Genomic DNA, 13,604 nt, shown 5'->3' on the forward strand with positions numbered 1-13,604 from the left:
ATCCTCCACCCATGTCAGCAGCTTAGAGTATATAGACCATGACTTTAAACACTCATTGTTTACCTTCTGCACTCCTTGCACTACTTCTTTTCTTAGTAGATGAGCTGCACAGGACATCATTCCATCGTCCCATCATTTACTGGTGTATACTCGCCCATAGATCAACACCTGTGACCGTTCCCAGCATTCAGGCATTCCAGTCTTCTCTGTCATGTCAGAACAGTTAATTCTCTTCATTTCTTCAATGATAACCTCGTCTTGGCCTGCAGCAGGGTACATGAGCATCCTGTCTGTCCAGCCAGGTTCATTCTCCATTTGTGTTGTTTTGATATAATCATCCTGGTATGGAAACGATTGTCTTGATCTCCATTGTAATGTCACCCAGCTATCTTGTAAATGTCCTCTAGTTCTAGTAGTACATGCTGCTAGATGGTTGAGGCATTTTGCAATGAATGTTTTGACAGTATTCAGGAAATAGGGGATGAGAGAGCAGACATAGGAATTCTCATCAGATGCTCTTTCCCCCTATTACGCTCACCTGGCTCCCACAGAGGCATCGATCTGAACTGGACAGCTGCGGTCTCCACCAATGTGACGCGTAGGGCCGAGATGATGGACTGGACTGGCCCACCTAGCTTCGTTTGCTTCGCCCGTAGGAATATTCTTCTGCAAATGGAGAAAGGGAATTAACCACCCGTGGAGTTGAGTGTAAATCCCCCCACCCCCGCTGTTCTCCCCACGGATCACCTTTGATGTCCCCTCTTATAGTCTCACCTGATGGTTTGAAAAGATGAGCTCTCCATCCTGCATTGAACGCAGGGGCGCGTTGATAACCAGTTGCTTCACTGGCTCGAAGGAATTGGTAAGTTCCAGAACAATATTGATTCTGAAAAGTATGTAGTTCGTAAGAGTTCAAATGCCTGACTTTCACTCTTGTCCGATTCCTTGCAGATTGCAGCATGACCCTAGTGAAGAGTTCCTCGTGGCAACCGGTAATATTCTGGTAAGGATTTGTATTTCCAACACAGTTCGATAAATAATGTCAATATGTAACCTGTTGCTTTCTCCCTTATTCAGGCGCTGAGAGAAAGTATGAAGTCTCGGGGAATAATACCTCCGGCGGTAAAATCAGGTAAGTCTATTGTGGTGAGGAGGGTTCCCCTTGATAGTCCCTTTGTTTCACCTTGCTGTCCTTTTGTTTCCCCTTAGGTGCCGGGGTTCGGCAAAGATGCAGTGGAAGCTGCGCCGACCCATGAAGAGGAATAGTACCCCTGGTGGTAAAATCAGGTAAGTCTATGGGGGGGTAAATAATAATCCTCTGTGTATTCCCTTGGCTCACCTTGATGTTCTTGTCTACTCCTTAGGTGCCGGAATGCAGCGGGAACATGCAGGAGGATGCGGTGGAATGTGAAGATGCTGCGAAGGCCGGTGAGTTCTGCGCGGCGCTGCAGCAGGCGAGGCGGCGTGCATAAAATAACTTCTTTCTTCCAGCTCGAAGGCGCGATGGATTGGGAATTCAGGTAAGGATCATTGCTCTTGTTCTAACCTTTTCTCCTTCTTTCTCCCTTTTTCTAGGAGTTCCAAACTCGAGGCGGGCGTGGCAGAAGACTGGATGCAGACTTGCAGGCACGGTGAGCGTTACGCTGCTGGAATAACGCAAAGCGTGTGCTGCTCTTCGGGCGTGGTTTAAATAGCCTCCAAAGTAGTCCCAGGTAAGTATTCCTCCCCAGCCCCGCCCGAGTAAAAAAATAGTCCCTAGGTAAAATAGTCCCTTCCAAGCCTCATTTGGCTTGGAGCTCTTGCAGCATGGTCTGCATCAGGTAAGCTTCCAGCATGGTCTGCATCAGGTAGGTTCTACTCTATGAGCCTGTCGGCTATGGCGCCAGGACTGACTCTCCATATGAGCCTGGCGCCATAGGTGCCAGGACCGCACCCAAACAGCCCCTAGCAGGGGTTTTTGGGCTTGCTCAAAATAACTTGATGCCTGCTTCCGGGGTTGCTGGACCTGGTCTGGGTCCCCGGGGGTAGGCATCATGACACCCCCTCCCTTTTCATGTGCTGTTACCACATATTATTCCTCAGGTGAGCTGCGTTATCAAGGTAGGTATTGATCCCCTCATCATCTTCTTCTGCATCTTGCTTATGTCGTTTAACATGCTCATAAAGATGAACAAAATTATCATCATTTGTACCTGCACTGGGAATAATCATAGATAACCCTTTTTCAATTTCATCAGTAGAATTTTTTTTTTCCAGAAATGTGAGATACAGAAAGATAAAGAGAATAAACATGCAAATGTATATTACACATAAAAGTCTGGAGAACCATTTGTTGTGCCATCCTAACACATGCTCAGCTAATGCTCTCTCTATAACCACAATGCCCTGGAATCATTTTTACTGTAATTATTCAATTTCGCATCTGTAATTGTACAATTTGCTCAAAAATCGCTGTCAATAGTCTCCTTATCACTAGACCATTCTTGGGATCATGTAAAAAGGTATGAATATCAACGTCTCTCCTAACAAGGGCAGGGTAGGATTGAAGTAAGAACACAAAAATAGCAACCACAAAACTGTTTGTATTAATGCCAACAGATATCATATATCTTATTAAAACATATATCCTCCACAAAATTACTCTGGATATTGAGCTCTTTTCCAGTTTCTAATTAAAAAATAATTGACGTTTAGGCATAAAATTGATGCATTATTAATTTCCTCAATATATTGTAAAAGTTTATTTCAGCCTCTGGATTTCTTCCATAAGTATTTGCACTCCCTGCTAAAATATATAAGGAGTGTCCATTGAATTCCAGTCCAATAAAAACATGTGCTAATCACTTGCTGCTTTATCGTCCTTCTTCTTGGTCATTGATGAGTCTGCACATGTGGAAATTCATCTTCTTGTCTTGCTTCTAGGTCAGCGACCTTTGGAGGTGGGGTCTCGCCTTTATAAGTCTTCACGTCACTAAGATGCAGTTAAGCTCGTCATTCCGATACCTTAACTGCAGAAGGGGAGACTTCCTCAATGATAAAGGGGCCATTGCACCTAGGTTTGTGCCAGCGTCGGGTAAAGTTCTTTATTAAAATTAAGTCCCCAACATATAACTTTGGTGGTGGCAATAGTTCACTTGGATTGGTCACTGGGTCATCCTCTTATGTGTTCTCACACCTCTCCCCTCGATGCTTGACTTGATCTGAAGTAAAAGAAATACTGCTAGTCATAGATGTCAAATAATAGTGCATTTCATCACCTAGAGTCTTCGCTACACTCTGGGCATCCCTCCTGACCCTAGATGGAGGTTTAAGAGGCATTCTCATACGACGCCCCATTACCAATTTGTGCGGGGTGAGGTGGTGGTCAGAACCTGGCTGATTTCGAATGGCATATAAGGCTAGGGGTAGGCAATATAGCCATCCCTTCTTTAAAGTCAATTTTATCTTGGCAATCCTTTCCTTGAGGAGGCTGTTGAGTCTCTCACATATCCCGTTTGCTTGCGGGTGATAAGCAGAAGAAAACTTGTGTTTTATGCTTAATAGAAGCCCTATCTGTTCAAATAACTCATTGACAAACTGCAGCCCATTATCGGATCTTAGTACTTCGCACACACCCCATTTTGGGAAGACTTTTCAGACTAAAAACTTCACTTGCCAAGTGGCATCAGGGTGTGCACATGGACAGGCTTCGGTCCACCTGGAGAAGGGACACACCACCACTAATAGATGCCTGTAGCCATTACATGTCTGCAGCATATCGGCATAGTCCATATGTAGATGCTGGAATGGACCATTCGGTGGAAGTATTGCACCTCTAATTTTTCTTAGTGTATGCCCAGCAGTAAACTTTTGACACACGATGCAATTCACCATGAACTGTGCAACATGTTCCAATAAATTAGGAACAAACTAGTCTTCTGCAATAGTGGCAGCAAGACTTTCTCTGGTTAAATGTGCGGTACAATGTAGTTGTTCAAGGGCGACTTTCAATAATACTATCAGCTTTACTGGCATTCCTGTAACGCTCACCTGGTATCCACGGGGACATCACTCAGCCTGTTCTGACCACTTACGACCTCAAACCCTTCCCTGGAGGCAATTTGACTGGAGACTGGGCCTGAAACACTGGATTGGTAGAGTTTAACGCCCTATTGTCTCTGTGTGCTTGAACCCCTTATTCCTCGGGGTCCAACCCTTCCCTTTGATGCACAGCTCACCTTGTTTTCTTGGATAGTGTGCTCTCCATCCTGCTTTCAGCGCAGGGGCGCGTTGATTGATGCGGGCTCGTTGCTGCTTAGTTACTTCACTGGCAAGAGTCCGACAGGTAAGTATAATGAGTCTTTTGAACAGTTCTCTAACTTCGTTCCTTTCCTTCCTTAGATGATGGCCGGCGTCCGGGGATGGCGGCGGTCTGCTGAGATGAGTAGCGCTGAAGGTGAGTGAGAGCGCGATGCGCGTTGCACCCCTTTCGTATTTGTATTGAACTGAGTTCTTTTTCTGTGTCTTTTAGGTGGCGCAACGTTTTCAGCGTGGATGCCGGTTATGAAGAACAAATGCGGTGCGTAAGCGCGGTATGCAGCGCCTCTTGATGTTTCCACGCTCACCTGGAGTGTCTTTCCCCTCTTGCAGATGGATGAGAAGTTCCGGAGACAGAGTTCCTCCACAGCGGCTGGGATTCAGGTAAGCGGTTGAAATTCGTACAGTATTTAAAAATAAGCGAAGATTTGCAGAATGCTTACTAATGCCTTTTTTCTGTTCTTTTCCCTTTTCCTTAGGTAGCGGCGTGCCAGGATGGGAATGACACCGCTGAAGATGCCCGCAGAACAGAAGGAGCGATGAATGATGGGCAGAAATGCCGCAAGGTAAGGCTGTTCCTAACAATGTTCTTGTTCTTGCAGGAGCTGAGCGCAGAAGAAAGATGCAGGCCTACTGGAGACCGATCTGAACACGGTGAGTGTCACGCTGCAGGTGCAGAAAACGCAAAGCATGTTTCTCAGCCTGGGTGTGGCTTAACTAGTCTCTGGGTATCCCAGGTTTCTCTGGGCTGAACCACACCCAAAGGACTAGACTGCACATGCAGTTCTGGGAACTGAAATATGTGGGGGCATCCATATTGTCCCCATCAATGCACTACAAGTCCAATCCCCAATGTTATCCTATGGGAGTGAGTGAGTCTGGTGCCACAAGCGCCAAGTCTGACTCCAAGTGGGTCTTTGGAGAGATGGAGAGGCCCTTGAGGGCCATGTAGGTGATCGTGGCCTGGCTCCAGCCTGACATCTTGGAGGGCTGGGGACATGAGGGGCAGGAATCATGACAATTCCAGTGCTTTCCTGTCCCCATAAAGCGTCCGTGGGGGATAAAAAACACCCCCTTCGTTTCCATAGTTCTTGCTCTTTCTGTGGGGCTCTTCCCTTAATCGCTATTAACTGGGTAATTGACGGTAAATTAAACCCTTCTCGTACTAACATGGTTCTAGTTAAACCTTCCTTAATATTTTAAGTATCAAATCTTGAAATATCTGGGAAATATGCAACTCTTTTGGCTTCTATGTCTGCGTCTTTGGTTCCGCGAGAGAAAAAAAATGTTCGTTTAGAATGGGCTGCGCAGTTTATGACCACAATGGCCACTGGGAGTTGTAGTGCCTTGATGAGCCTTTCCAATAAGGATGCATGTTGTAATGGAGAGTCGTGTGCGCAGAGATAACCCCTCCTTTTCCAATGTGACAACCCTGCGTGTACGGTTGCCGTGTTATAGGTGGAGTCACTGTACACCGTTACTTCATGTCCTTCATGTTTCTCGAGCGCGGCAATCAGCGCTGCTAATTCTGCTGCTTGCACTGAAAATTGAGACGGTAGTTTTGCACTCGCCACTACTTCAAATTCACCATTTAATCTGTGTTTTACTACTGCAGAGCCCGAATGGCTCTCCCCATTAGTTTAGTCAATTTTTGAAGAACCATCAATGAAAAGAATTCCCCTCCCCAGGCAAAGCATTTTCCTTCACACATGGTATGTCAGCATAGAATTTAACATAATTTGCACAGTCATGGACATGATCACCGGCTGCAGGTTCGGCTACAAACGTGGCTGGATTCACTATTTTACATCTTATAATTTTAATCACTCGATTGGTAAACATTACTTCGTAAGCTGAAGCTCTTTGGGATGTTAACACACTTTTCGGTTTCTCTAAAATGAAAAATAAGACATGCTCCATGTAAAGAGTTATAGAACAGCCCATGACAATACTTGTGGACTTCTCAATTGCAAATGCGGCAGCTTCCAAAGATTGTTTGCAAGGGAAATGTCCTCTCATAACTGGGTCTAAGATCCTGTTAATATGTAAAAGGTATGTATCACAATGTGGTCCTTTGTGTAAGCACCGTTGTCATGACTTCCCTATTTGTCTGCAAAAATAGATTAAATTCCTTGCCATAATTGGGAATCCCTAAAACTGGAGCTGTACAAATAGCTCTTTTCAACTCCTCAAATCCTCAAACCCTTCCTCCATTTCTTCAGTCCATTCTATCTTTTCCTTACCAACTTGTGCCTTCTTTAACGCTTACAAAAGTGGCTTGGTATATGTGTTGTAATCAAACAACCAGGCTCTATAGTAATTGCACAAGCCCAGAAACTGCTTCATCTGTCTTACTGTGTTTGGTTTCAGTGTTTTCATAATTGCCTCAGCCATTTCGGGTGTCACTTTCTTCCCTTCATATGAAATTAACTTGCCTATGTACAACACCTCTTCCTGGCAATAGTGCAATTTCTCTTTGTCCACCTTATATCCTTTGCCTGCTAAAATAGTCTTTAGCTGGACAGGGTCTTGCCTTCACTCATCATCTGTTGTATTAAAAATCAATGTGTCATCTACGTACTGTATCACAGCACTTTTAAGATCAACATTGCCTAGATCCATCTCTAGGACCCTGCTAAAAATCGATGGGGACTGACAGTCGCCTTGTGGCAAACAAGTATGTTTTAGCCTTTTTTATTTAAACGTAAAGGAAGTCAGGTCCTGTGAGTTCTTATGTATTGCGATCGAGAAAAACGCATTTTTCAAATCAATCACAGTGAAATAATTAGCCTCAACTGGGATGCTGTACAATATTGTCACAGGATTAGGAACTAAAGGAAACTCTGCTTCTACAATGTAGTTAAGAGGTCACAAATCCTGGATAAATCTCAATGGTCCCCCTATAGATTTTTTAATCGGATACACCGTGGTATTGCACAATGACTCTGATGGTACCAGGATCCCCTGATTCATCAGTGCTGAAATAGTTTGGAATATACCTTCATCAGCTTCTCAGGACATGGGGTACTGCTTTGCTCTAGGTAAAATTGCTCCTAGTTTAAGTTTTATTTTAACCTCCCCTATTCCCTTCAATAAACATAGGTCATAGGGGCCTGTGGTCCATAGGACACTTGGCACCTTTTCTAGATCTTCCTGAAAAAATTCTGGTTGCTGCCGCACTATCACCATTTGCTGTGGGATTTCTCGCTTCAAGATTCTTATCCCACACGTAAGTCTCGGGGAATAATACCTCCGGCGGTAAAATCAGGTAAGTCTATTGTGGTGAGGAGGGTTCCCCTTGATAGTCCCTTTGTTTCACCTTGCTGTCCTTTTGTTTCCCCTTAGGGGCCGGGGTTCGACGAAGATGCAGTGGAAGCTGCGCCGACCCGTAAGAGGAATAGTACCCCCGGTGGTAATATCAGGTAAGTCTACGGGGGGTAACTAATATTCCTCTGTGTATTCCCTTGGCTCACCTTGCTGTTCTTGTCTACTCCTTAGGTGCCGGAATGCGGCGGGAACATGCAGGAGGATGTGGTGGAATGTGATGTTGCTGCGAAGGCCGGTGAGTTCTGCACGGCGCTGCAGCAGGCGAGGCGACGCGCATAAAATAACTTCTTCCCTCCAGCTCGAAGGCACGATGGATTGGGAATTCAGGTAAGGATCAAAGGTATTGCTCTTGTTCTAACCTTTTCTCCCTTTTTCTAGGAGCTCCAAACTCGAGGCGGGCGTGGCAGAAGACTGGATGCAGACTTGCAGGCATGGTGAGCGTTACGCTGCTGGATGCAGAATAACGCAAAGCGTGTGCTGCTCTTCGGGTGTGGTTTAAATAGCCTCCAAAGTAGTCCCAGGTAAGTATTCCTCCTCAGCCCCGCATGAGTAAAAAAATAGTCCCTAGGTAAAATAGTCCCTTCCAAGCCTCATTTGGCTTGGAGCTCTTGCAGCATGGTCTGCATCAGGTAAGCTTCCAGCATGGTCTGCATCAGGTAAGTTCTACTCTATGAGCCTGTCGCCTATGGCGCCAGGACTGACTCTCCATATAAGCCTGGCGCCATAGGTGCCAAGACCGCACCCAAACAGCCCCTAGAAGGGGTTTTTGGGCTTGCTCAAAATAACTTGATGCCTGCTTCCGGTGTTGCTGGACCTGATCTGGGTCCCCGGGGGTAGGCATCATGACACCCCCTCCCTTTTCATGTGCTGATACCACATATTATTCCTCAGGTGAGCTGCGATATCAAGGTAGGTATTGATCCCCTCATTATCTTCTTCTGCATCTCGCTTATGTCGTTTAACATGCTCATAAAGATTAACAAAATTATCATCATTTGTACCTGCACTGGGAATAATCATAGATAACCCTTTTTCAATTTTATCAGTAGGAAAATAGATTTTCAGAAATGTGAGATACAGAAAGATAAAGAGAATAAACATGCAAATGTATATTACACATAAAAGTCTGGAGAACCATTTGTTGTGCCATCCTTACACATGCTGAGCTAATGCTCTCTCTATAACCACAATGCCCTGGAATCATTTTTACTGTAATTATTCAATTTTGCATCTGTAATTGTACAATTTGCTCAATAATAGCTGTCAATAGTCTCCTTATCACTGGACCATTCTTGGGATCATGTAAAAAGGTATGAATATCAACGTCTCTCCTAACAAGGGCAGGGTAGGATTGAGGTAAGAACACAAAAATAGCAACCACAAAACTGTTTGTATTAATACCAACAGGTATCATGTATCTTATTAAAACATATATCCTCCACAAAATTACTCTGGATATTGAGCTCTTTTCCAGTTTCAAATTAAAAAATAAATGACGTTTAGGCAGAAAATTGATGCATTATTAATTTCCTCAATATATTTGTAAAAGTTTATTTCAGCCTCTGGATTTGTTCCACAAGTATTTGCACTCCCTGCTAAAATATATAAGGAGTGTCCATTGAATTCCAGTCCAATAAAAACATGTCCTAATCACTTGCTGCTATATCATCCTTCTTCTTGGTCATCGATCGAGTCTGCTCATGTGGAAATTCATCTTCTTGTCTTGCTTCTAGGTCAGCGACCTTTGGAGTTGGGGTCTCGCCTTTATAAGTCTTCTTGTCACTCAGATACATTTAAGCTCATCATTCCGATACCTTAACTGCAGAAGGGGAGACTTCCTCAATGATAAAGGGGCCATTGCACCTAGGTTTGTACCACCGTCGGGTAAAGTTCTTTATTAAAATTAGGTCCCAACATATAACTTTGGTGGTGGCAATAGTTCACTTGGATTGGTCATTGGGTCATCCTCTCTCATCGTTCTCACACCTCTCCCCTCGATGCTTGACTTTATCTGAAGTGAAAGAAATACTGCTAGTCATAAATGTCAAATAATAGTGCATTTCATCACCTAGGGCCTCATTCCACGGTAGGCGGTAGGGATTTACCGGTACCGGTAAGGGATTACCGGTATCGTTAAATCCCCTCCCCAATTACGACCCGAACAATCCGCTATTAGCGGCCCCGCTAAGTACGGTGGCACTATTAGCGGCAAGTTCGTGGGCGCGCGACCCCTCAGTCCGGAAATAGCGCCATAGTGCTAATAGCACGCCATCACAAGCCATGCGGATATGGCAATACCGGCATGGCGAAGACCCAAAAACCCCTTACCGTCAAGGCGCTAATACCGGCATCGCGAACCACCCGTTAAAAGACCTGAGCCTTGTTCCCACCTGCCACAAGTTGACAAAATCAGCACAGGTGGAGGCAATGGAGACTGGCAGCACAAAAGAGCACACCACACCCCTTTCCACACCCATTCCCACACCAAGATGGATGCAATACTAGCAGCATTACATGGGCTGGAGGACATGATTGCAGTGCAGCCGCTACAACAACAGGCAGCACAGAGGAGACGCAGGAGGAGGAGGAGGAGGGCAAGACAGGCGCAGCAAGCACCACCAGTGCACCTAGTGATACCACACACACACCTAGAGCCACCAATTCCCAGGATCACAGCCAGTCCATTTAACCTAACCCCTGAGCAGATACACACCCTTTACCGTCTGGACCGGGATACCATCACCACCATTGTAGACATGATATACAACGACATTGTGAGTCTCATAGACATCCGTACTGCCATCCCCCCTCTACTGAAGGTGGTAACTGTGCTCCACTTCTTGGCCACAGGCACCTACCAGCATAGGGTAGGTCAGATGCATGGCATATCACAACCAGTATTCTCACGCACGCTGAACCAGGTGCTCGATGCCCTCCTGAAGCACACAAGTCAACACATAGCCATGCCACGGACTGCCCAGGAGATCTCCAACACTAAAGTTGGCTTCCATTCACTGGCAGGCATCCCAAGTTGCATCGGGGCCATCGACTGTACCCATGTTGAACTGGTGCTCCCACATGCCAATGAGGTAGTCTACCGTAACAGAAAACAATACCACTCCATCAACGTCCAAATGGTATGTGACTCCAACAAGATCATCACACATTGTTGTGCCCGATATCCCGGATCAACCCATGATTCAATGGTCCTGCGGAACTCGACAATACCACGATACATGGAGCGACATGCTGGACAACGTTCGTGGCTACTTGGTGAGTAGCAGGCCAACCACATGGCAGTGTGATGTGGATTGTGAGGGGGGAAGGAGATGCATACTCCAACTCGGTGTGAGTGGGGGGGGAGATGCATACTCCAACTGGGTGTGAGTGGGGGGGGGAGATGCATACTCCAACTGGGTGCGAGTGGGGGGGTGTGCATACTCCAACTGGGTGTGAGTGGGGGGGGTGCCATTGAAGTGAACCACACCCGTACAACACTACTGAATTGCCATCAAACAGCATGGTGACTTCAAATGAGTAATGGCAGTATACTAGCAGTGTGGTACAAACGTTGCCAGGGCCGGGAAACAGGAATGACTTAAACTCGGCCAGGACATGGCAATCTCCCGTATGCATGCATGGTGCATGTCCACTTGCAAGGACTACCTCACCTTCCCACATTGCAGTTACCCTTATTGCCATGCGTGCTTGGATCAGTGGATGTCATTCACAATGCTATGATTGTTTGTGTGATATGTACAGGTTCCACTTGATGTAAACACTTACACATACCCATTGTTGCACCCATGCAGGTGATGCCGGTTATCCCCTGAAGAGGTGGCTCCTTACCCCTGTACGGAACCCACAGAACAGGCACGAAGAGGACTACAATCGTGCACATACCCGTACCCACGTGGTAATTGAGCAGACATTTGGCCTTTTGAAGGCACGCTTCCGGTGCCTCAGCAGGTCGGGCGGGGCACTCCTGCACGGGCATGAGAAGGTGGCCAAGATCACCATGGCATGTGTCATGCTGCACAATATGTGCATTAGACGGAATGTGCCAATGCCCCCTGACATTGAACTGCAACCACCTGCTGAGGATGATGACGGGGATGAGGATGGAGGAGAGGGGGCTGCAGGTCATGCAGGTGGCGATGCCCAGGAGGGACGTGCTGTGCACCAGCACCTGATAGACCATTGTTTCTGATACACATGGATTAGGAGGGTGCAATTGATGTGGAGCTCAGGGCACTGGGTATTGGGAGGACATTGACACTGTGCACCCTTCACCAATAAAGCACACATACACAATAATCAATGTCCAGTCATGCGATTATCCATGCCATAACGTGTGTATTGAGCATTATGTGAATCAAAAGTGCATGTACCCTCCACCCCAAACATCCTCTCCCTCCCTCCCTCCCCCCATGACTCCCCCAAACACCCTCACCCTCCTCCCCCATACCTCCCCCAAACACCCTCACCCCCTCCCCCCATAATTCCCACAAACACCCCCCCCCCCACAACTCCCACAAACATGGTGTGCACATCAGTGCTGCATTAGTCTGCAAGTGTCAACAGTGACAGGCTGGCCCTACTTCCCTCCTCCACTACCACCATTGGGGGGTTGTGAGTCTGGCCGCCGCAAGGACTGGCTGGACCTGGGCAGGGTGCTTGTTTGGTCGGAGCTGGCAGACAATGAGGTGCCTGGTTGATCAGGTCCCTGTGTGTGACGCATGCTCTCCATCGCCTCAGCAATGAGGGTTAGGACCTGCCTCACAGCGGCCATCTCATTACATAAGTGCGTCGTGTTGCTTTCCATGGCGGCTTTCATGTCCCTTGAAAATTCCCGAATCTCCTCCCTGGACAAGGCAGCCTTGCTCACTTGCCGGCCAACCAGGGCATTGAGCTCCTCCTGGCGCTGTCGTATTAGGCTTATGCCCTCGTCTGTGGCCCTGCCCCTGTTTCTCCTCGGCGCAGCTTGATGCATGTGGCCGCCATCAGGTGAGCTCGCCACGGGACTCAATAACCCTGCCAGTGATTCTCCGGCATACACCTCATGGATGCTGCCATTTGTTGTGTTGCATGGGCTGTGGTGTGAAGACAGCTGGGGACTGGGTGTACGCTGCACTTCCGGTGTCGGACCTGGGTCCTCCACATCACTCATGGGTGCCGTGGTAGCTGCTTCCCCGACGGAGCTATTGGCTGCGGACAGCGTGCCTTCTGCCACTGGCTCCTGAGTGGTGGGGGTGGATGGTGTGGGTGCTACCACAGTGTCGGATGGGATATCAACCCTTGGTGTTGTCGGTGCGTGTGTGGCTTTGGACCGCTGGGCCACTCCAGATTTCCCAGTGCCCCTCGATGTACTGGGCCTGGTGCCTGCATCCTTGCCCTTGGCCTGCTTTTTGGGTGGTGGGGCCTGTGTTGCAGAGTCCAGCTCCTCACTTTCAGATTGTGAGCCTGTGGGGGAGCAAGACAGGGATAGCACCAGTGATGGGTCAACGTGCATCATGCATATGTTGTTGTTGCTGCAGTTCTATGGATTTGGACATCTAGTTTGGACATGCAGTTGTTGGCCAGATGGGTGGGTCATCCAGACATGAGTCAGGGTGACACGTGTGTGAGGTGCTACATGCATGTGGTTGTGTGGGGATGTGCACGGCATGTGTGCAGGGTTCTATGCATGTGTGTGTGATGCCCCCATGCATTAGATAATTCCCATGTCACATTTGGGGGAGGACCTCATGCTTTGCATTGCAGTGTTTTGCGTGGACACTCACCTCCATCTGACGTTGTTGCCACACCGCGCTCCATTTGGCCCACTCCCTCGATGCATTCAATGCCAATGATGCTGGCACATGTCTCCTCCCACTCCTGCATCTTCATCGGGGATCCTCCTCCGCCTCCTGTGCCCATGGCCAGACTCCTGTTGGCCGATAGTATACTGCATACACGGAGGCGCAGATCGTCCCACCGCT

This window comes from Ambystoma mexicanum, chromosome 10 (genome assembly GCF_040938575.1).
Source record: "Ambystoma mexicanum isolate Mex_15411 chromosome 10, UKY_AmexF1_1, whole genome shotgun sequence".
NCBI lineage: Eukaryota > Metazoa > Chordata > Amphibia > Caudata > Ambystomatidae > Ambystoma > Ambystoma mexicanum.